This window comes from Akebia trifoliata, chromosome 16 (genome assembly GCF_017979445.1).
Source record: "Akebia trifoliata isolate Shusen 1 chromosome 16, ASM1797944v1, whole genome shotgun sequence".
In the NCBI taxonomy this organism is placed as follows: domain Eukaryota; kingdom Viridiplantae; phylum Streptophyta; class Magnoliopsida; order Ranunculales; family Lardizabalaceae; genus Akebia; species Akebia trifoliata.
This window is the reverse complement of record NC_141390.1, coordinates 24,622,077-24,648,157: the sequence shown is the minus strand read 5'-3', so window position 1 is coordinate 24,648,157 and position 26,081 is coordinate 24,622,077. Positions and strand designations below refer to the sequence as shown.

Here is a 26,081-nt window from a genome sequence, read left to right as displayed (position 1 = left end):
CATAGCATATATATTCTAAATCTCCTTTTTCAGGTTAAACTTCTTTGTTGTTTTAAGACCGTCAAATATGGGCTTTTTTCACATAGTGTATGCCAATCCACAAGCAGAAAATCCAAATTCCATCCGCTCCTAACATAAATTTTGGAGGTGTATTTAATACACCTTAACGTGTACCGGGCACAAATTAATAGCACCCTAATAACAATATATTCTTAAATTGTTAGTACACACAAACACTTAATATTGGTATTGGTCGTATTGAGCCATTTCCCATCCTCAACTGTCGTATCCTTTCTCTTTTTTATATTCTTTTTTTTTTCATATGGACAAAGGATTACTTGATTGATTCTTACAGTGCACACTTTGTTTTGGCAGGTAAGTTACATTAAGGGGCCGTCTCACATAAGAACTATAAAACCCGAGCTTGGGGCACCACTTTATAAGAGGTTGTTCATAGCTTAGAAGAACATTTGGTTGCTGAGTATGTATATCCATCTTTCCATCCTCTTTTATTTGTTTCCCATTTGTATCTTTTGGAAACTATCTAAATGAGCAACTAGGGCCGGTAAAATTCTCATCTCTTTTGGAAAGAATCCCCCGTCGGAACTAACTTTCAGAAATTTCATTATCTCTTTTCAATTATATATACAAGATTTTGGAACTCTTAAACAATGGCATTACTTGAACACCTTGGTAGTTCAGAAAATTTGGCATTAATGAAATTAAATAAGACCATATGTGGTGTGGAGGTATTATGCTATAATCTTGGTTTAACCTTTACTTGTTGTACAAATGGCTTGGGAGTTATGCTTGCAACTCACTTGGGCACGCCTCGTGTTTGTAGTGGATGTATGAAATCAGGTGAATTTTTCTCTGAGTCGTGAGTTTATTCATAGAACTCTGGTTTAATGTTCAATTCTTAAGAAGATGAGTTGTAGCTTATCCAAAAGGGTCATATCTCACTAATTCATAGACTTTGAAAATTCTTGTGGGGGCAAGTGCCCCCCCCCCCCCACTCTAAATCTGCCCCCCGAGGGTACTCACATCAAAACCACACCATGAAGGGTGCTCATCTCTCTAGTCATTCCAACAGCTCCATCTATCCACGTCTCTCTTTCTCCCTAAACACTCACATCTAGTTACTCACTAAGCTTCCAGATTTCCACTATATGGCCTTAATGATACACTTGCATTCCTGATTATATGGAGTAGTAGTTGTGATGGGTTTTGCTAATTTCATGCACTTCATTGTTCTGCAAAATTTCTGTAACCTCCATCTCCAGAATAAACAATCCAGATCCTTCACCATGTAGAATACCATTTTTCTATCCTAATCCTACGCATATCGGATCATACACAATCAGTACGGGGTGAATGGCACTTATGGGACATTTTTTGGAAACCAATGTTGGGTTGCATATCCCAGGAATGAACCAAAATAAGTTGAATAAGAGGTATATCCAAGGGTGCTCATCTGTGGGCAATTTCGCTCTTCTTGGTGTTTGAAGCAGCTGTTTTGGGTGTCATTAGATATGATAAAAGTTTAAAAGTACCAAATCAACAGAGATGGCTACAATTTATTTATCTTTGCTACCTAAAATTTGTCTCTTAAATGTTTGGCAATATGCAAACAAGGGGCCAATGATCTTCATAACAGTAATCTTGTATCATTCTACAGGATAGTCTTGTGGAGGCACCTGAGGAGCTTGCAAAGAAGACAAAATTATTCTTTGCTCATGCTGTAGATACCTGGGATGTTGAGTTCTATACCAAGGTCAATGATGATGTTTATGTTAATATTGGTAAGTACTCTCATTGATTAGATTAAGGGGCATCTTAGTGCGTCTCTGTTATACTTTATGTCAGACTTAACGGATGAGTTCTTTATTTAAGAATATACTTGGCATAACATGTTAAACAAAATTTGACATGGAAATTGGTACTTGGTCATGAACTTCAAGCATTCTTTTATGTTTTTTTCCCTTGCAATACCAAATTTAGCTTTTAATTGTATTTCTTTTCGTCTGGATGATATTTGGCAAGCTTTTGTGGGTTGATTCATTGGTTGACTTATGGAAAATTAACTGGTTGAAATGTTCTATAGTTAGATTCATAATAGATTGACTAAAACTAGAGTGATTTGGGCAAATTTTATAGGTTGATGACCGATAATTTTAAATTTGTTGGTTAACTCACCCTTGTACGCATATAGTTATATATTTAATGCTGCGACTATTGTGAGGGCAACGGCAGATGTGACAAATGAGTTCTTAGTTACAATTGGTATGCATTAGAGATTGACTCTGAGTTCATATTTGTTTGTTCTAGTTATGTAATGTAACTGCTCATATGTTCTTTATTTAAGAATATACTTGGCACAACATGATAAACAAAATTTGACATGGAAATTGGTACTTGGTCATGAACTTCAAGCATTCTTTTATGTTTTTTTTCCCCTTGCATTCCCTAATTTGGCTTTTAATTGTATTTCTTTTCATTTGGTTGATATTTGGCAAGCTTTTGTGGGTTGATTTATTGGTTGACTTATGGAATATTAACTGGTTAAAATGTTCTATCGGTAGATTCATAAAAGATTGACTAAAACTGGTGTGTGATTTGGGCAAACTTTATAGGCTTGATGACTGAGAATTTTAAACGAGTTGGTAAACTCCCCCTTGTACCCATATAGTTATACATTCAATGCTGTGACTATGTTACAATTGGCCTGCATCAGAGATCAACTTTGAGTCCATATTTGTTTGTTCTAGTTACATATAATACAACTATTCATATTTAAGAGCACATACCTTGGTGTATGTTATTTGCGCATTGTTGGTAACTACTCGTAGCTTGGCAAAACATTTAAGATTTTTGTATTTTGTAGTTCAATTTAATCGAATTGAATCTCCTAGTAAGTTCAAAACCATGGTAGTGAACTTTTTAAAGATATTTTATATTAGTAAAGTCTCAGTTTGGTAATGATAATGGTTGGTTGTAACAGTACCGACAATAATTAAAAAAAAAAAAAAAAAAAACTAGTGACAAGAATACTAATAGTAGTTAATACTTAGCTACAAACGGAAACATTTGTTTTGGTTTTGATTCAAAGAATAATAAATACAAAGTCTTCCGTCTTATTGCCAATAATGTCTCAGTGCTTGAACCGTGCCGAATTGAGGTCTTTACTTTGGGGAGTGATTAAAGGAAGTAAAAAAGCAAATGTTCCTTTTGTTCCCACTAATAATTGGCATGTCACAGCTAGAGGTGCTATTCACTGGCTGTTCCACAGTAAGGAGGCAGAATACAATAATCCTGACCTCTCTGACAGTGATGAGGAGGAAGAATACATTAATTCTATCCTCTCCATAAATATCAGTGAAGAGGATTTTCAAATAAATTCTTTACCTGAGCAAGTTGGGGAACAAGGACCTTGTCCTTTTTTGGTCGAGATGAGAGACCATCTTTCGCTTTGCATGATTGGAGCATCGACAATGGTCATTTGGACTTCAAAAGACAACAATGAAGAAGAAAAGAACAGGCCCAGTTGGATTAAAGAATATAGTTTCATTTTGGGAAGTTTTATAAGGCCTAATTTGGAGGTTTTCCCTGTACCAGTTCGAATGAATCAGATGTTACTTAGCTGTGGAGGCAGTTTGTACTTATTCAATTTGGAATCCAATGCTTTAAGACATATTGAAGCGGGTAATAAGAAATTTGTTCATGCACATCCTCATGTGGAAACTCTTGTACCACCATGTAAGTATTGGTAGTGGACTAGTAGAATTAAAATAGCATGATTTTTAAGAAGTTTAAGGGTATTTTCTTTGATGATCTTGTTTTCAAATGAAATAGGATTGTAAGCTTGTATCCATTGTCTCTATGTATTTTCTTTGGTGATCTTTTTTGGCAAGTCTTCTCGACATCTTAGGTTTGTTCTTTTCATATTTGCTAAATGAAATCTCTTAAATCTATATAAGAAAGAAGAATGATTGTTATTGCTGACAATTTTTTTTTTTTTTTGCTACTATCAATAAATGTTACAATGGTTCACAAGATGGGCATATAGGAATTCTCTTACAACTAACATTGATTGATCTGGGTGATTCTTAACCAGTTGATACTTGGGTTATAGGAAAATGCCCAACTCCAACTCATTGTCTAGTGGACTTCATTATTAAAATAAAATAAAATTTAGTAGATATCCATATATTTATCCCTAGATTCTCTCATTAGCATTTATGTTCACTCAAGTTTCTTTTCTTTTGTTTTAATTGAGGACAATCTAGATCAAACATGATGAGGCCCAATTCTGGGTCTAGCCAATACTAAACGCCTACTTATGGAATTAAAAATGGTAAAAAAAGGAAACGGATAGTCAAAATTTTGAGCAATATATAACTGGCACCTAAAACTTCACATCTTTTGGTTTTTTGCAGCTGGTGAATATGTGCATTCAGATCTTTCATCTGAGAGTTTAACTGTGGAGCTTGCTTTATCAAGTAATGGAGAAATGGACTCGCTTGGCGCTCTCTCTGTTTCATGTGTTTGCCATCGGTCACCACAAGCTCTGTTCTTTAGGTTTGATAGTTAATGTAGAGGTTATACGATCTTACCAAATATCTTGATGGATACAATGAAGAAAGTTACAACAGCTCCGGCATTGGCAGCAAATCTTTTAAGAATGATTATTGGACAAAACTAGTTGTTGGAAAGTAGCTAATCCTTTTTCTCCTTTTAATTTTGAGCAGGAGTTGGCATGGCTAGTGCATCAACCGGGGATTCTAGTAAGTGGTGCTTCAAATGATAATTTGAGCCAGCATCAAGCTAGACTTCAAGCTGCAGCTGCGGCTGCCTCTGTATACGAGAAATCTTATGTTTATCCTTCTACAAATACATTCGTATGGTATGTGCATTATGCAGCCTTTGTCCCATTTCAGGCATCTAGTGCTAATTTCACACAGGGTGACAGATCACGAAGTGATTCGAACAGATCTGTTTCTCAACTAAAGGCTCAAGAGAAATTAATCCGGCACCACATTGAGGTATAGTGAACATATGTGATTTTCTTAAATCTATTGTCATTCTTTATGCTTCTTGCTAATTTCCTTAATGTCAATGATCGAACCCCATCCACTTGATGTGGTTGCTTTGTTGTACACTTTGTTTGACCAAACTTAAGGTCACATTGTTGTGTACCAACACAAACAAAATTGAATGGGAAACTAATTCATTATCTTTTTTTTTTGTTACTTTTGATAGGTTTCAACAAGCTAAGACTGATCGATCTATTTTCGATTCATTAATATTTAAGTTTGGCATTATTTTGATAATTTTCTAGTCACATTTTTAGGTTTTGTAGATGTATTTGAGTCATTTTGTATGGGCATGCTGTCAGAGATTGTTTAATAATTTGATTTGCAGTTTACCAACTCACTTTTCTTCTCCTTTTATCTATTTTTGGGCCACTTTCTGTAAAACCAGCTTCAAAATCTAAGACAGCAAAATACAAAGAGCGTGGATATAAGCTCTGGTATGTCAGATAGCCGAGGAAAGGCCACTGCATCATCGTCATCTATTTCGGACTGTGGTTATCATGGGGAGAATGAAGAGGCTACTACACTATGAGGGAGGTATCGTAAATCCGGGAAAGAAGAGGCCTGTGCAAACCACTTGAGGTTGGACTTTGGTTTTGAAAATGTGATAAAGATGCTTAGCAAACTTATATCTTTGTAAACCTATATCTTTTACAGGTCTAAACTTGGTGTTCCTTCCAATATTATCATCATCAAATGTCAGTAATTCTAATGTAAAAACAATTTGTATAGTTAAGCAATCTATATTCTTTCAAATTTGAGAATTTCTTGATCATCCCAAATATGTCATAAAGGCCTGAGTTGGACATCTAATCTCTTCAATTTGTATTTTCCAAATGACTGCCACACAATAGAGCTCGGAATGAGGTCCTAGAGTTTTGTTTGCTTTTGTGCACATATGGCTTCGCAACCTCCACTGTTTCGCTCCGTTGTAGTTGTATGTCTGTGTATGTCTGAGCATGCATCTTGAACCATCTTGCTTCTTGTTCTTCAACATAAAAGTGCATCAATGATAGGCTCAGTTCTCAATTGTCATTTGCAAGATTATTTGATTCCTTGTACATTTGGTTGAAATCTAACTCTATTCATGAATACTGAATTTTTTATTTTTTTTATTTCTCTGTTTTTTGAATTTGCAGATTCTTGATGCAGTGTCAAGTTGTTGCTCATCTTCCAGCAAGAACATACAATTGTCCTATTCCACTTTGTTACTCAAGTAAGACTCCTCTTTTTTTTCCCTTTTGTTTTCCACTTTGTTGTTGGTGTCATGATTGTGGAAGAAGAAAATAAAAGTAGGGAAGAAAACTGACGTAGGATTGACAATTTACTCTTTTCCCACCCAATGATTCCTATTTACCACCCAATGGATCGGCTATATGACTAGCTATATTACACAATAAAGACATAATTAAATGACACGTGAAAGATAACTACATCGAAGTATGACAAGACTCACAGCTGTTGTAAGGTTCCCATTTCCCATTTCCTCTCTTTTTATCTAATACAATTATATTACCAAAATAAAAAGGCTAGTCTTGATTATGTAATCATTACTTTTAATAAAGATGAAATATGACAATTGTGAATTTTAATGAATGGTTATTTCTATCAATTGTTTAATAAAAAAAAACATTTATACTTGCACACACATCAACATAGTCGTTGTGTTCATAATTTTTTTTTTAAATCTTATAATAAACAGTTGCGGGAGAAAATGAGACGAATCCTAATGAACAGGTTCTGGGGAAACAGAGTGGGAAAAGACCATATACATTATTTCAAGGGCATGCTGGACCCGTTTATTTAGCTACGTTTAGCCCTTTAGGGATTTTATTCTATCTTCTTCATCAGACTCAACTAGTATGTTTCCTTACATGTGGCATTTTACTGATATTTTCTTAGTGATTGGATTTTTGCACATTGAATTGCACTGATGCAGTTCGATTATGGAGCACAAAGTTGAACGCGAATCTTGTTTGCTACAAAGGTCATAATTACCCTGTATGGGATGTTCAGGTAGAAATTTAATCTTCTGCAACATCTTATGCTGGCAATGACACATGCCTAACACTCATTTGATTTAAGTCATACATGAATTCTACATCACTTCATAGTGCTTCCATTGCTTGTCATGCAGCCTTTACATGACATGATATCTCTACCGTTACTTAAAAAATACTAGTGTTGGTTATCCCTTTATGGATTTGTTTGACATACTCGTATTAGGAAAATTTTGAACCCACTGACAGACCTCAAATTTTTATTATTATTATTTCGTTCATTGTGATTGGTGAATTAGAGGACCGTGCTATTGTTTGTTAAACCTCCAAATTCGACGGTCATACTCTATGGATTTTTTTTTTTAAATATTTTTTTAAGCCCATTCTCCAATAATTTGATAGTCCAAGGCCGCCAAAAAAAAATCCTACAAGAGTATGACCGTCCATTTGACGGGCATATTCTACAAGTTCTCATATTGGTCATTATCGAAATTGATTGTAACTGTTTTTGGATCCCCATATCCATTTCTTAACAGGGCATTTCTTGGCCATTTCTTGTTTTTATTATCGAAATATACATTCCCCATATACATTGTAAGATGATTTGAGAAGGAAATATAATGGGTGAATGGAGCAAGATATTGCAGCAAATATGTAGTTTCCACAATGAAATTGAATGATAACTTGTTTCTTTTTTTTTCAAACATTATCATACTTCATAGAGAATGTATATTTAGTTCTTTTTGGTACAGTATTGAATGTTTGGTACACATCCCTTTAATGGATCCTAGATCAATTTGTTAATTTGCTACCTATTTAATAGAAAGTTGCCTATTTTAATTTACTCCTTTTATTTGGAATTTTCAGATTCTAATTATAGTAATTTTCTCTGGTAGGGATTTTTTTTTTTCTGTAATGAAATTTTATTACCGGCGGTTCGTAAAGCGCCACTAATGCATTATTTTTACCAGCGGTTTTTAATAATGCTGTTAAAGTTATTAATTACCGGCGGTTGGTGAACCGCCTCTAATCCATGATATACCGGCGAATTGTAGAGAATGCCGTGAAAATTATATATTACCGGCCGTTCCTTAAACGCCTCTAATACCTTATTTAACGGCGGTTATCAAAATGTTGTTAATATAATAAATTACCGGCAGTTTTTAAAGTGCCGCTAATACATTATTTCAGTGGCAGTTCTTCAAAAGCGCCGTTTATAGTATGTATTTTAGAATGGCCGGTAATTGTGATAAAAACCGCCGGAAAAATTATATTATTAGTGGCGGTTATAGAATCGCCGCAAAAAGTGCCGCTATAGCTTTCCTCGATGCCATAATTGCCAGCTAAAGGCTAAACGCCGTTGATAGGTAATGCCGACGCTTCCTTATCATATGACGGCGATTTTAAAACGCCGCGAAAGACCATTTATTTTGTAGTGTGAATCTGGCTTTTTTTGAGTTGAACTCGATCTCGGACTTGGACTCAGACTTGGAAGGTTGGATGACATTCAAAGAGTTGTCCATAGTAGGAAAAAAAAAACTTAGACTTGACTAGGAATTAGACTTAGTTCACCTTATGAAAACTGTCAAAAGTTGTAAAACTTGTTATTGTTGAAGTTTGTTATATATATATGGGTTGGGATTTGTTGACTACTAAGAATGATTCATGAAAAAACACATGATCCCAACCCTTTAAACATAAAATCCATATATGGAGGGGGGGTGTTCAAGGAAGATAAGTAAGGGGGCGATTGATTGCGCTTCAAAACGCGATTTTACTAGTGTTTGCGTCAAAATGCGGGGTTTTTTTTTTTTTGAGTGTTTGATAGAGCATTAATGTAGACACCCAATTTTTGCATCTGTCCAATTCAACAATTCGTCACCCGATTACCGTGAATTCCTAATGATGATCGCAAAGAACTGGAAGGCTTCTGAGTACTGTCCCTGATTCCCTTCGTTTCCACTCTTTTCATCTCACCTACTAGTTACGACTCAACATAGAAATTTACGCACGCTTAGGATCGCCATACGTCACACCCGATTTAGTAAGCACGCATGCTTAGGCTCACCACACAGTTCGATAACCTAGAGACCTCGCCACGCTAGGAAAATACGACTTTGAAATATAGAAATAATCACGTTGGGACTAAAAGAAACCTCACGCCAGAATTTGTAAAAATCCGCAAAAATTGACAAAATGACGAAAATACCTCTCATAAATTTTGGAACTCCGAAAGACCTTGAAAGTGCCTCCATTGCACTCAGAACATGATTTCGAGTCTAACGAGACCCAAACCGACGAAAACAGAGAAATTTAAGAAAAATCATAAAAATGACCGAAATGCCCCTCAACCCTCAAATTCAACTTAGAGATTCCGATCCTTAGGAAAATGTAACAAGAATAAAACCTAATTAAAAATCCAATTTAAACTGAAAAAATAAAATTCAAATAAAAAAAATTAAACGATTCAAATAAAACAATTCCAAACAATTCAAACTCAAATTTAAAATTAAACAATTCAAACTTATAATTTAATTCAAATTAAACAATTAAAACCTAATTAAAAATTAAACAATTAAAACTTAAAATTTAATTCAAAATTAAACAATTAAAATCTAATTCAAAAATTAAACAATTAAAACTTAAAATTTAATTCAAAATTAAACAATTAAAACTTAATTCAAAATTAAAAAATTAAAATTTATTTCAAAATTAAACAATCAAAATTAAAATTAAACAATTAAAATCTAATTTAAAATCCAAAAAATCGAATAATTAAAAATCAAACAATCCAACAATTAAACAGTTAAAATTAAACCATTAAAAAAATAAAACTTAAATTAAAAATTAAACTATTAAACAATTAAAATTAAAATAAAAAAAATTAAAATTAAATAACTAAACATTTCAAATTGAAATCCAACAACTAATCAAATCAAAATCAAAACAATCAAAATTGACCAATCACAACTCGAAGATATCATGCTACGGGTAGCGGGGGATCACCCCACCACCATTCTCCCAAAGGAAGGGACGCCTAAAGAGAAAAAAGAAAGAAAAAATTTTAGAAAGAAAAAAAAAATTAAATTAGAAACTGAATTTTGATTTAAAAAGCGCGGACGTCTTCTCTCTAAAAAAGAGGCTGAAAAATACTGGGGTGGCTGAACGTCTGTGGAGGGTTGTTTGCTTCTTCTTCGGTTCTCTCCTCTTGGCTGTTCAAGGGGTTGGACGTGCTCTCCTTCTAGTCTGATTGGCCTCTCTCTCACGCTCACTCTCAGCCTTGCAACTCTTCTTCGTTCTATCTTCTTCATACTCTGCAAACCTGCAACCTCTGTTGGACGATAAAGAAAGGAGAAAGAGAGAAAGTGAAGAAAGGCAATTGAGAATGCTGGCTAGACGACTCTCCTTCTCTTCTTCATCTCTCTGCTCAGTCCTCTCTTCTTAATAGCCTATCACAGCAGCACCTACAACGGCCCTCTCCCCACCATCATCCCCATACGTTTCATCACCATTAACAGATTTCCTAAGCCTCCTTCTCCTTGTCTTCAACATCGCTATCTGTTACATTCATCGTCTCCAACGTCATCATTGCAACAGCCACAGTGCGCACAAGCCATTGGGATCTTATCAGAAGGAATCAATCCAACTTTCTCGAATCAGTAAGTAAGTCTTTTTTTGGTTCAGTTTTCTTGGCGTTCTTCGTGGTATATTATCACTTATTACCCTCTTTTGTATGATTTTATCACGTTAACGGCGCATGTCGATGTTGATGTCATAATCGTCATGAAATTTGTTTTTGGGGGATTTTTTATACCACATTGCATTGTGGATAGGCTACAATAAAGAGAGATGCATGGTGTTTAGGTTTTAATTTTTTTTTTACATGACAATAGAATTAGGAAAATGTTTTTGTTTTTATGGATTTCTTTTATTTTTATTTTTCTCATGCCAATAGGTTAGGAGGATTTTTCGATTCGTCAGTTTTTTTTATGTAGGTTTCTAGGCGTCTTTTTTTTTTTTTTTTTTTTTTCCTTGACAGGATTAGAGGCTTCTTTATATTTGCTTTGCGTATGGATTGGATTGGGAGAATGTTTGATTTCTTTTATTTTTATTTTTATTTTTTTTATTTTATTTCATGCATAATTTTTGTGTTTTGTTTGTTCTTTTATGTATTGATAGGTTTTTTTGCATGACAATAGGTTAGGAGAATCTTTTATTCTTTAGATTTTATGTAGGTTTTTAGGTGTTTATTCTTTTATTTATTTATTTATTTATTTTTTTGCATGTTGGTAGGATTATAAGATTTTTTTTTATTTATCATGATTACTATGATCGGGTTGGATTTGCATGATCTATGATGATGTTTTCGAATTCTTCGTATTATTTTAAGATTTTTCCACGTGATCAATATAGTTCTTGACTTGACAACTATGCATGATATTGAATGATAGCTATTTTGGCAAAAATTGAAAATCATATGTGCATGCTCGTTAGGTTATTCTAGGGATTCATGAATATGAGAATTTTCTTGTGGATAGTCCTTTCTAACTTGGAATTTTTTTGCGATAATATTTGTCGATTTCCAGTTTGGTGATTTTTGGCAAATTCATAATCTTCTAATTTGGGGACTTCGTTGTTTATATAATATTCCTTGTTGGAGATCATTTGTGGATTATTATAAAACTCTATTTGAAAACTTTCTAATATAGGGTTGTATAGTTTCCTATTTTGGGAGAATATATTTATAGATTTCTGATTCAGAAATTCCATATTTTAGCAACTTTCCAATTTAGAAGATTCTGTACATTTTTATATTTAGGAGGTTTATGTTCATGGAAATTTGGGAATTTCAAATTTAGAAACTTACATTTTTAGAATATTCTATTTTAGAAAATGTATCTTTTTAAATTTTTAATTTAAGAATACAGCATATATCTCATGAATTATAATTTAGGAACTTCTACGCTCCTAATTTAGAAATATTAAATCCCGATTTGACATGTTTCTATTTGTAATCTTCCTATTTAGGATATTCTTATGATTTTCTATTTTGGACAGTTTGAGGAATACTTGCAGGTGGAGTTTCTTAATTGATTTCAGGTCATGGAGCTAATTAGGACTTTTTCAAACCCTTCCATATTTTGTAGAATTCAAATAAGGATCATGTGATAGTTGGACAATTTTTAGCCATGGGATTTGGTTGGAAAACCCAAGATAAGATGATGATGATTGGACTATGACCTTGACTGTAATCTTTGTATGTTTACCATGGGATGTTTTTGGATTGTAGTAGAGACCGATCGTATTGATCGGACGGGTTCGGTGCCTAACACCTTCCGAAACTTGTAATCTGACCCTTTACCCATCTCTTTGATCAGTGGATCGACCCATTATCCATTTGGAGTTATTTATGGTTCCTAGACCTAAACTAGGTGGCGACTCCCTTGTTTTAAAGTCCCCTATTTAATAAATCGGACCCCTATCCACTATTGAGTGAAAAAGGGTCGAGGCGATTTCTGTTAAAACGCGGCATTTTGATATTTTTAACGCGATTTACGAATTTTAACTGCTATTTTGAAAAGCGGACGAGAGACGCTTCGCCCAACAACGTTTAAACGCAGTCAAGTGAAATGACTACTAAACCCTTCGACATTATTAGAAATTCCATCGTCTGTCCGCAATAGTAACTTTGTTCATCAAATGGGTTTTCCTCACCCATCGATTTCGACAGCAGCAGCTAACTGAACTCATCGACGACGACCACCACCAGCATCGATCTAACATATCAACAACGCCGACGACGACCCTAACTTCGTTCAAGCGAAACCATCGACGACGGCAGCGGTAAACCCATTTGAAATGCAAAAACCCATATCGATCGACACCCTTTATCGTTGAACTCAACCACGATCAAGATAGCGATGAAGATCGACGGCATTAACGATGACGATTCGAAGTCCGATCGAAATCAATATCTCCGTTTGATCCATTTTTCGATCGACGCCATTTTCCAATCTCTGTGACCACTCTCTCTTTTTCTCTCCCATTGATTTCAATTTTTGTGCATTATTCTTGACGAAATTGCTAGGAATCTATTGGATTAACAGAAATTGCATATTTCTGTTGGATTAACAGAAATTTTATTCTGTTAAGGTTGATTGTAATTTCTTGGTATATTTTTATTTAAATAAAATAATAGTAGAAATTTCTATAGAACTTGAACAATTGTGAATAATTCTTGATGAAATTGCTGGGACTCTGTTGGATTAACAGAATTTTCTTTCTGTTAGGGTCAATAAGTGTTCTTCGCTAAGTACGCTATAATTCGAACCTACCCATCTCTTAATTTCCTGCTTTTTAAAGACTCATTTCATTAATTCATTCAGATCTTACTTAATCTGTAATTCGTTTTTTTTTTCTTTTCTTTTATGATAAAAAAAAAGAGGGCATTTTTGTTGGTTTTGTTTTGAATTTGAATTGGTGGGTGTTTAACTTATGATATGGGTTGGGTCAATTTGATTTTATTGGTTTGGAATTGAATTCAAGGTATTTAGCTATTGTATTGTTTAGAGATCTGGAAAAGGAATGGATCTATCTTTGTTTGACTGTATTTGAATCTCATTGAGATTTTTTGTTTATGTTTTGTCTTTGAATTTTGATTATTTGTTTGATTTTATGTGTTTATGTTGAATGCATCTAAGTTTGAATTGCTTGAACTTTCACATTTTTTCTGATATTTTTCTTGTTCTGGTTATTAGTTATGTTATATCTTCATATTATTGGTTTCAAACTATTTGTCATAATTTGTTTTTCTTTGACGTTAGTGTGGATTAATTGAATGAATTTATTTAGATTATTTTTTTAATACACATGGGCTATTTTGTTAGAAATTAAAATTAAATAGCTATTTTAAGACAATATTATTGTCCCATCACAACATTTTTTAGACTTATATGTTCTTTCAATGGAGTGGTTTTGTTTTTATAATTTATAAATTTATAAAAAAAATAAAATTACACAGCTCAATTACACACATACACAACAATTACTGTATTTTGTACTAGGGGTGCATCTTGGTTTGGTTTAAATCGAGAACCGAACCAAACCGATGGCTTTGGGGTGGTTTGGTTTGGTTTGGAATAAGTTGCGCTTCGATTTCGGGTTACAAAAATGGAGAACCGATCAATTTGGTTCAGTTGTTGGATCAAGCTTGTATAAAACCGAAACAAATCTCTAAACCAAACCAAACCCCTATGCATTTGTATGCATTTGTTGGATTTATATTTTTCATGTTTTTTTTATTTTTGTTTTACTTATTATATTAACGATGATTATTATGTTTAAATGATGTTAGAATCTAAATGTGGTGGTTGTGGATGTGTTGTGTATATACGATGTAATGTGGATATGTTATATAAAATGTAAAATTTGGATTGCATACTATGCAAGTATTTTGTTTATCAGGAAAATTTCATATATTCAATTTTAAGAGGAGATGCTGCCGAAATTTTTATAGAATTTTATTGTATTTATCTATATTTATTATAATTATATATTTATAGGGGTATTTTAGTAATTTTTGATGCATTATGCGTACATTATGTTGGATTGTATTTTATGCAGGTATTTCTTTTATGAGGAAAATTTTATATGTTTATTTTTAAAAGGAGATGCTGCCGAAATTTCTATAGAATTATAAATTTTTCTATAATTTTTTTTAGAATTATAAACATTTTAAAATAAAAATAATTATTTTTTTAATTTTTTATATAATTTTATTGTATTTATATATATTTAGTGTAATTATATATGTATAGGGGTATTCTGGTAATTTTCATGCATTATCAACCTTAAAGGCATTCTGATCATTTAACCCTACTACAGCAGTTTTAAAAAGCTCTATCAAATAAGTTTTTCAGCTTTTCAGATTCAAACAACAGATTCTGACAGCAGAAGCTGACAGTAGTTTTAAGAAGCTGAATCAATCAGCACCTAAATATATGTAAGAACAATCATTTTTCAAAATATGGGTTAGAAGTTTTGAATTGAGCTGATGTTTTGTGCGGATGATCCCTTTGATGAGAAGATCATTCTCACAAAAAATCAGCCCATTTTGAAACTTTTAAATCCATCAAAAGTGGTTTACAAATTATTGGTAAAAAATCGATGGTCCACATTCTAAATCAAATTTAATGGGGTTAGAAGTTTCAATTGGGCTGATTTTTTGTTAGGATAGATCATTTTAAAATTAGCTCAATCCGAAAATTCTAACCTATATTTTGAAAAATGATTGATTTTACATATGTTTTTACTTGTGTCCCTTGAACTCTCCCCATATGTTTTTTAAAAAGACTTGGAAAACTAAATTAAAGTAATGTTTCTTAAGTTTCACCAAAGGGCATTATTGTCTATTAAAAGATTGGGGCAATGCTAACGTCCCTATACAATCTTGGACGTTAGCATTCCATATATATATATATATATATATATATATATATATATTGCTTTTTTTATCTGTAACTTGAGGTTAGAGGACCCCTCCGTTTTTTATCATTTTTTTTTTCTTGCTAAATGTTCTTTCATTATTTTACTCCTGAGAATAATTACAAGTTACATCATCTAACAAAATTGTCAGTAGCTCATGAGAAATACAAGAAGTATCCTCGGTTACAAAACATTCATGTCCATACACACCAAGTCAAGCTAGATAGATTGCAACTTTATTTGCTTCCCTCCAAAGAAACTCAAAATAACAAAGATTTAAACAACAATTCAGTTGTTTCACCTCCTTCACTACCTCTTCATATTTCCATCCAGGCATGATCTTGGAATTTATGATGTTGATGGAAAGGAGAGAATCCAAGCTTACAATGACTCTACAATGCCCTTTTCTTAAAGCATAAGTTAATGCTTTTTTTAATGCAAGTAGCTCCACAAAGATGACATCTTCTTCTTCACAGTTCATCCGTCCTGCAAAAAGGAAACTTCCATAACAGTTTCAGCCAATAGATCTCAATCTCAACCTCTCCAAGGTTCACAAGCCATTGGTATTTACTTTCACCACTCCATCTTCTGGACAATTCCAAAAGAAAGTCTTAGATTTTGTCTTCACAAGATTGCTAGCTTTTAGATTCCAAAATCCACAAAAGTTTTGATTGCACTTTCTAAGTCTTCTACAAGATCCAAACCTTCGACTCTTCCTCTAATATCATCCTCAATCTTCTTCAAATTTTAGATTTTGGGGTAACTTTCTTTTTGTTTTTCTTTTGCTAAGCAAGTGAATAATTTTGTATAAAAGAGAGGGGAAATTACAAAGTCTGTGTTGTGTATGTGAACACTCTTGTGAAGCTTACTTAGTAATTTTGTCAAACACCTATTGGGTACTTAACCAAACACCTTATGTACTACACCTTCCAAGACCTTATTTGATAATGGCAATAAAAGGTAACCCAAATAATAATTGCAAATGCAAAGAGGATAAACAACCACACAAAGAAAAGAATAAGAACACAATACTCACAACATGAGATTTTACATGGTTCATCCAAAGGCTATGTCTAGGGAGGTATGAGTCTTGGAACTCAATTTCACTATAAAGAAAATGGGACAAATCAATACAAGAACTCCCTTTATCACAAAGATTCACATTATTCTGGATCTTAATCTTCTCAAACCTCTCAACCTCTCCTCTCTTAGGTTTCTTTCTTTCTTTACACCCTTATCTAGAAAAGATTTAGACTTGAAGTTAGATTTCTTACAACAAAAGAACAAAACCCTTGTTAGAAACATGATATAATTGGACAACTTACATAAGTTATGAGTCCAACCCAAATTACATTGGATCGATCCAAACACATACTTGGATCGGGCCTAACCAAGTTTTGAGCCATACTTCAACAATCTCCACTTTGGTGAAAAAACTCTTCGACCCTTGAAAACATTAGAACCTCAATGTATTTATGACACCTCCACTTTGATGAGAAATCTCCATGCACCTCAAGTGGGTAGGTCCCCTCCAATCTCAATAAACAATGAGATTAAACAAGTTTAAGCAATGTTTAAACTTGTCCCTTGTAACCAATTTAATGAGATCACCCTTACTTGCCACTAGTGCAAAGTACACTTCATCTTCCTATTCATACCTTTGAGGTGGTATGATGGTACTTCTTGGGCTTCCCCGTGCTATGCTAGAAGGCTAAGCATAAGCCCTCTCTTATTGTTGGACTTCCCCACCGGATGTGTTACCCTCCTCAAATTGAATTTGAAAATTTTCCTTTGTAGTCTTCTCCGTTCTAATAGAAATTTTGGTAATAACTACTTTGACACCGACAATCAACTTCTCACCATCATTTTTTTTTTTTAATTTTCTATTTTCCATGGAACCTTCATCAAAGATCATGTCTCTACTAAGGATTTTTGACTTGTTTATCGAATCCCAAAGCTTCAATTTCTTCACTCCCTTCTCAAATCCAAGAAAGATGCACTTGAGTGACTTTGATTGTAATTTGTTTCTCTCATCATCAAGAATGAGAACATATGTCTTCTATCTAAACACCTTCAATGTAGAGTAGCCCACTTCTTTGTCCGTCTATATCTCTTCGCCACATTTAAATTCAAGTAGCTTAGATGGAGACAGATTAACCAAATAGCAAGCATGGTTAATCGATTCCACCCCAAAATAGTTCAAGCAACCCAGCATGTAGCCTCATGCATCTCTCCTTCTCTATAAGAGTTATATTCGTCCCCTTGACCGTGCCATTTTGTTGAGGATTTTCTTTTTCACAATGAAAAGCCTTGTGATGCTTTTCCATTGCAAAACTTCAAGAACTTGCCATCTTTGTACTCACCTATAAAGCCTAACCCAAATTATGGGTCTAAGTGAGCCATATTCCTTAAATTGGTTATTTCTATAACTATTAGTGAGTGTGGCACCTAATTTAGCTTATTTATTTATTTAAGTTTTATTTATAAAATATGTATCATAATCAACAAATAGAAGACATTATTAATGTAAATATTAGATGATTGAGTAATGTAAACATTTAAGTAGTTTTCCATAAATTTTTTACCTTGTGGGTGAACAAATTATGATTCGTACATCTTGTTGTAGTAGGTGGAATAACAATCACATAAAATATAGGTACTCATGATTTATCTTGAATTGGAGAGAGACAAATAGGGCTACTGATTTTCTTGCAAAGTTGGGGTCCTTGTCGGATGATTTTTATGTTATGAAAGACATGACTAATGCTCTTCAAGAACTTGTGAGAATTGGAAGATTTAACGTGTATTTACACTCGATAGTAGTAGTTTTAGGAGGGGCCCCGTCAACCCCATCTTATCAATAAAATTTTTTTTTTTTTTTTTTTTAGGCACTTGTCTCTAGTGGAAGATTCATAATGTTTAATAAATTGAAGAATTATTAAACTTGAAATTTAAATTATAAAAGTTAGAGACGCTTGTCTTGTCAATTTTGATGAATGATTAACTTTGAATTGTTAATTGAGACATTAGTCTCTAATGGAATGATCATGATAATTACTAAATTGGTGAATGAATTACTTTAAATTGTTAAACATTAAATATTGAGACACTAGTATCTAATGGAATGATTATGATAATTAATAAATCAGTGAATGATTTACTTTTAATTGTTAAATATTTAAAAATTGAGACAGTAGTCTGTAATAGAATGATCATTTTATAATTGATAAATTGGTGAATGACTTACTTTGAATTGTTAAACATTAAAATCGAGACACAAATCTCTAATGGATGATCATAAATATTTAACAATTTGATAAATAGTCAACTTTGAATTGTTAAAACATTAAAATACTTCTATAATATCTTTAAATCAACATTCTTTTATTACACCTAACATCCTTCGCTTCCTTCTTCGATTCTTCTACTCTTCTAAATGTAGCTAAGAATTACATTTAGAAGAGGAGCGGTTTAAGATGGTAGTGAACGAGTAAACATGTTGAAGATTCTTCATTTTTAATTATCAAGTAGATGATTCTTTCTCTCTGAAAATTATGATTCTAATATGAGATGGATGTGAATCAAACAATATGAAGTAGGTGATTCTTTCTCTGTGAAAATTATGATTCTAATATGAGATGGGTGTGTGAATCAAGCGATATGATGTAAGTGATTCTTTCTCTTTGAAAATTATGATTCTAATATGAGATGAGTGTAAATCAAATAATACAATGTAAGTTTATTTTCTTTTCTAAAATTGTACTCATGAATTGGATTTATATGTATATGATGGTAATTGCTATAATTTAATGGATGTACGGTGAATATGCATGGATTTTTATAATTAAATGTGATGATTATAGATTATATGTGAATGTATTGGTGCATGTGTAAAAAGAATATACATAGATTTTAATGATTGAATGAGATGATTATAGATTATATATGAATGTATTGGTACATGTATATTAAAAAAATCTTGTCGTGGGATGATGGATACTTGTGTTGTTGGTATGAAAATGATCGATCATCCTTGGGTGTTTACCCTAAATTCCTTTGAGGAAGATCCCGTGTTTTGGGATGGGGAGTGTTAGTCGAGCTGGTGTGAAAATCAGTGGGGAAAACTTGGTCAAGCTGGTGTAAAAATACCTTGAACATTTCATTATATTATTTTGAAATATTTTTAATCATGTCATGTTTTCAAATTATTGAATACGTTATATGTGTTTTGAAGCATGTCATATTTTCTAATTATTTTTATACTCTTTTGAAAGAAACGTTGAGTCTATGTAGTCTTAGGACTCATGGTTGTTTACCAATTTTTGTGTTGTTCTAAAAAAGAGAAGTTAAATTTTAAGTATCCTCAATTACCATCGAATTATAATAGTAGATCTTAAAATTTTCTCACGCCTCAAAAGCTGAGTGAGAGATAATGTTAAAATCTACTATTATAATTCGATGGTAAATCTGGACACTCAAAATTTAACTTCTATTTTTTTAAACAACGCACAAAATTTTTTTCCGGAGCTTGACCTTTGGTCACTCTAAAATCCATAACTAAAAGTTTACATTTCGAATAGTCTTTATTCTTTTCCTATATGCTTTTAACTCAATTATGTAACAATTAAAAATACAGAAAACTCTTACAATTATTATTTTCTAATTTATACATCCTTTTAAATCAATGTTTGCAAACCCATATTTATATTTTTGAATATGTAACCCTGTAGATTTTTAAAATAATCAATTCTCCGTGAAAGTTTATGTGTCTTATATGTTTGGAAAACTCAAGAAGTTACATTTTAAGAAAAATAAAGAAGAGAAATGTTTCTAAACATATGTTTTAAAATAAATTTACAAAATCAGTTTCTATTGTCCTACTCTTACGTTCTTGATGAACAATTCTAGATCAATTAATAAATACATCAAAATGTAATAAGGCTAATTTTCGGATAAAGTAGACTCAAAATACTTCAATATAGGCTATGGAAACTATGAAAATATTCGAAGAACTTTATTAAAGTTCTACCCAAAAATCGAAGGGAATATTTTCTGCTGCAATTTCAGCAACAATGTTCTTTGGAAACAAATCTCAAAAAATAATATTTAAATTGCTTTACTTGTTTTGAAAGTTTTTCTGTAGAAACCTATGGAAGTCAGTGAAACAATAAAATTGGTCTTGCCGATTATGCATTATTATAAATTTTTCTATAATTTATTCAATCCAGCTGATTCTAATTGAACATACTCAATAAGTGGGTTTTTGATATACTTGCACAAAATTAATTGAAATTTATCTCTAAGTTAATCTAATCATAAGTTTAGCATAATCATTCAATACAAAAGAAGTTGAAACTTATTGTATAAGTTCTTGAACTTAATTATCACAACCCAATTAAAATAACTACATTAAAAACTAGAATAGGAAATTCCTTTGAATAGTCTTGTTGCCCATTATCGCCACTTATCTCAAATCTGAAAAGATCGGTCAACAACCATGAGTCCTAAGACTCTATAGGTTCATCCTTTCTTTCAAAGATTATAAAAATAATTAGAAAACATTGCATGCTTCAAAACAGGTATAACCTAGAAAATAAGATAAATCCATATAAACATCAACCTACCAATATGTATCAAATCAATATAATGACATACAAAAATATTCCCATGGTTCGATTTTCACACCAGCTCGACCAAGATTTCCCCTTCGAGTTTCATACCAGTTCAGCTCCACCAATTTTCACACTAGCACGACTAACACTCTCCATACGAACAGAGTCTCGCTCTATGACATCGGGTGGATAGGTACGGATTAACAGCTGAACGTGGGGATCACGGCAAAGAAATGCCCTTCCCTGCCATCTCTGCCGGCCGAGTGCAGCGAAGGTTCATTCATCAGTAGTATACGTAGCGGCTGAAAGGGATCTGTTCGAACCAGAACTTAAACTGGAGAGGGGGGCGAATCCCGCAACAAGCTCGATCGAGATCCATAGTCCATTTCGGATCCAGATCGAGCTTATTACTCGACTGCTAGGCCGGACTCGACTGTGTTGGAGAGGTCAAGTCGTGAAAGCACTCAACTGATGAGGAGAGGGCGGGCCATATCCCTTGGTTCGAACAAAATGATAGGCCCGGAAGGGGGTTTTAGGGAAGGCAACAGGGACAACGGGTATCATAGGAGGAAGAGGTGGAAGCGGGAGCGGGGGGAAAGCCGGAACCCCTATAAGAACCTACTCTCGTTTAGTTCTACACTACTACAGTCGTATAGGAAAGAGACTCCTTCCTATCCTTAAGGGAAATTCATAGCTCCCATTTCCTTTCTTAGCCTGAAGATCCCAAAACACGGGATCTTCCTCGAGGGTACGTTCTTTTATCTAAAAATATTTCAAAATAATATAATGCAATATTCAAAGTTTGATTTTCACACCAGCTCGACCAAGCTTAACCCCACCCCCCCCCCCCCCCCCCCCCCCCCCCCCCCCCCCCCCTTCTCCTAGCCCCGCCCCAATTTCCACACCAGTTCGTTTAACACTCTCCATCCCAAACGGAGGACCTTCCTCAAGGGAATTTAGGATAAACACCCAAGGATAATCGATCCTTTTGATACCAACAACACAAGTATCCATCATCCCATAACCAGATTTGTTTTATATACACGCACCAATACATTCAAATATAATCTATAATCATCACATTCAATCATTAAATTCCATGTATATTATTTTTACACATGCACTAATACAATCACATATAATCTATAGTCATCACATTCAATCATTAAAATCCATGTATATTCTTTTTACACAATACATTCACATATAATCTATAATCATCACATTCAATCATAAAAATCCATGCATATTCATCGCACATCCATTAAATTATAACAAATACCACCATATACACATGCATCCAATTCATGGGTAAAATTTTAGAAAAGAAAATATCCTACATTATATTATTTGATTCACACCCATCTCATATTAGAATCATATCACACAAATTCATATTAGAATCATAATTTTTTGAGAGAAAGAATCACCTACTTCATATTGTTTGATTCACACACATCTCATATTAGAATCATAATTTTCAGAGAGAAAGAATCACCTATATCATATTGTTTAATTCACATCCATCTCATATTAGAATCATAATTTTCAGAGAGAAAGAATCACCTACTTCATATTGTTTGATTCACACTCATCTAATATTAAAATCATAATTTTCAAAGAGAAAAAAACACCTACATAATAATTAAAAAGGAAGAATCTTCAATGTGTTTACTCGTTCACTGCCATCTTAAACCACTCCTCTTCTAAACACTAATCTTAGCTACATTTAGAAGTACTCCTCTTCTAAACATAATTCTTAGCCACTTTACTTCTAAATATAATTCTTAGCTACATTTAGAAGTGTAGAAGAATCGAAGGAAGAAGAGAAGGATGTTAGGTGTGATAAACAAATATTGATTTAAGATATTATAAAAGTATTTTAATGTTTTAACAATTCAAAGTTGATCATTTATCAAATTATTAAATGTTTATGATCATCAATTAGAGACTAGTGTCTCAATTTTAATGTTTAATAATTCAAAGTAAATCATTAATCAATTTATTAATTATCATGATCACTCCATTAGAGACTAGTGTCTCAATTTTTTTAATGTTTAACAATTCAAAGTAAATCATTCCATTAGAGACTAGAGTCTCAATTTTTAATGTTTAACAATTTAAAGTGAATCATTCACCAATTTATTAATTATCATGATCATTCCATTAGAGATTAGTGTTTCAATTAACAATTCAAAGTTAATCATTCATCAAAATTTACAAGACAAGTGTTTCTAAATTTTATTATTTAAATTTCAAGTTTAATAATAATCAACTTTTTAAACATTATGAATCTTCCATTAGAGACAAGTGTCTCAATTTTAATGCTTAACATTTAAGATGAATCATGAGTACCTATATTTTACGTGATTGTTCTTCCACCTACCACAACAAGATGTACACCTATAAGGTAAAACTTTTACGGAAAACTACTTAAATGTTTATATTACTTAATCATCTAATATTTTCATTAATAATATCTTCTATTTGTTGGATTATGATAGATCTTCTACAAATAAAACTTAAATAAATAAATAAGGTAAATTAAGTGCCACACTCACTAATAGTTATAGAAAGAACCAATTTAAGGAATATGGCTCACTTGGACCCATAATTTGGGTTAGGTTTACATATTTTCTCTCACCCCTTGGTCTTTGGGGTGTGACATCACCCTCATTGTCGCTTCTCAAGTATTTTATTTTTCTCCCCATTTGATTTTCTACCTCAGTCTTCCATTCAACAAACATGGTAAAGACATCGGATTTCTCCTTCATAAGATAGACCCAAATCTTTCTTGAAGAATTAATCATCCATCAAAGTGAAAAAGTAGGAAACTCCACCTTTTGATTTAGCAGGTGCGGGCGCCCCCCCCCCCCCCCCATCGGAATGAACATAGTCTAGCAATCCCTCACTCTTGATTTATTTGTTTGCAATCTTGAATGACACCTTACTTTCTTTTTCCATCACACAAAACTTAAAAAATTGTAGTTTGCATGCCCAACACCCTTCAACAATTATCATCGGTATAACTCTTGCATCATTCGTTTACTCATATGGCCAAGTCTTAAATGCTAAAGTTGAGTTTCATCCTTGCTATAATTTCCTCCATGGATATTGAAATTCCACCAAGAATTGTGTTCCCTGAAATCTTGTAGAAGTTATTTGCAAATTTCACACCTCTTATTATCACTATGGCTCCATTAGACACCTTGAATGCTTCATCCTTTACCGAGAATGAATACCCATTTGAGTCAAGTGTGCTCAAGGGTATTAAATTTTTCTTAAGGGTCAGCACATGTCTCACACTACCCAAGGTTTTAACAACCCCATCATATATTCTTATTTTCACGGTACCCATTCTAATGACTTTGCTATTGTATTGTTACCCATTAGAACATCTCCACCATCATAAGGTTCATAGGAGTCAAATCAATCTAAAATTCAAGAGTTAGAGGTGAGACTACCCGAAGATGCCGCTAAGAGCACTCCATCACTTTCCAATGTTATGCTTGTCCTGGAGCTTGACTCGGTTTGCTTCCTTTCTCTTACCTCCGTTTTATACTTTCTAAAATATCTTTTGTAATGTCAATTCTTCTCGTAATAGTAGTACTCTACTTCTTTCTTACTTTTAGATTTAGATCTATCATTTTTTTCATTTGGATATTTCTTTCCTTTTTGTTCGGTTTCACTTATTAGAACCATTTGACTTGTTTTTGGTCACGTGAAAGATAAGGTCTTAACTACATTCTCAAACTTCACTTCACTGGAACTTTCAATCATCGTTGTACCATTTTCCGTCATTGCAAACACCCTAGATAACATAAGTTTTCATACGACTTGTTGTGTTTGTGAACACCTTTGCGAAGCTCACTTAGTAATTTGGTCAAATACCTATTGGGTAATTAACCAAACACCTTATATACTATACCTTTCAAATCCTTGTTTGATAATGACAATGAAGAATAACCCAACTAATAGTAACAAATGCAAAGGAGATAAACAACCACACAAAAAAAAAGAAAAAAACAAAACAAGAATACAATACTCACAAACACGAGATTTTACGTGGTTCACCCAAAGGTTACGTCTACGGAGGAATAAGCGTTGGAGCTCGATTTCACTATGAATAAAACGGGTCAAATCAATCCGAGGACTCCCTTTATCACTTAGATTCACCTTCTTCAAGATCTAAATCTTCCCAAGACTCTTTTCTCGTGGGCTTCTTTCTTTTTCTACACTCTTCTCTAGAAAAAACTTAGAGTTGAAATTATACTTCTTACAACAAAAGAACAAAGCCCTTTTTAAAAGCACCATATAAGTGGGTCACTTACATAAGTTACAAGCCCAACCCAAAATACCTTGGACCGACCCATCAAACGCACACTTAGACCGGGCCTAACTAATTTTTAATCCATATTTCAACAGTATGAACTCGTATAGGACTAGAGAGATTCAAGAGATCACCATAAAAGCTTTATAAGCCAAAAAAGGAAGAGAGTTTACAGAATTTAAAAAACAAGAGGAAGAGGTAGAAGACGCATGGGAAGCAAGTGCATCTACTACGTTCTTCGCCTCTTTAAAAACATATTTGATAGGCCATTCAGTGTGCTTCAACTGAGTTAGACTTTTGATTAAATGAATATGCACCATTAAGAAGGGATTGATGTGAGAGAAAAAAATATCACTCCATCAATATAGGTTATGTGGCACCAATCAATACAAATCTTGATGCAATATGATTTAATGTAGCTTGAAGGGAGTATACTAGTACCTTTCCCAATATCTACACTAGACCAATGTACCATACCACATCACATAATTTAGTCTTATGGGGTTAAGGATAGAATTTCAATAGGGCAAGGCTCCTAATTGAAAGGAATTGTCTTCTTTAG

General features: G+C 33.1%; 1 long non-coding RNA gene across 1 annotated transcript; it reads left to right on the top strand.

Annotated features, from left to right (window-relative positions):
- Positions 1-4,465: 4,465 nt before the first annotated feature.
- LOC147383007 (uncharacterized) lies at positions 4,466-7,672 on the top strand. The gene is made up of 4 exons (XR_015173852.1): positions 4,466-5,042; positions 5,482-5,675; positions 6,233-6,953; positions 7,033-7,672. It is a non-coding gene; the product is annotated as an uncharacterized LOC147383007 (long non-coding RNA).
- The last annotated feature ends 18,409 nt before the right edge of the window (positions 7,673-26,081 follow it).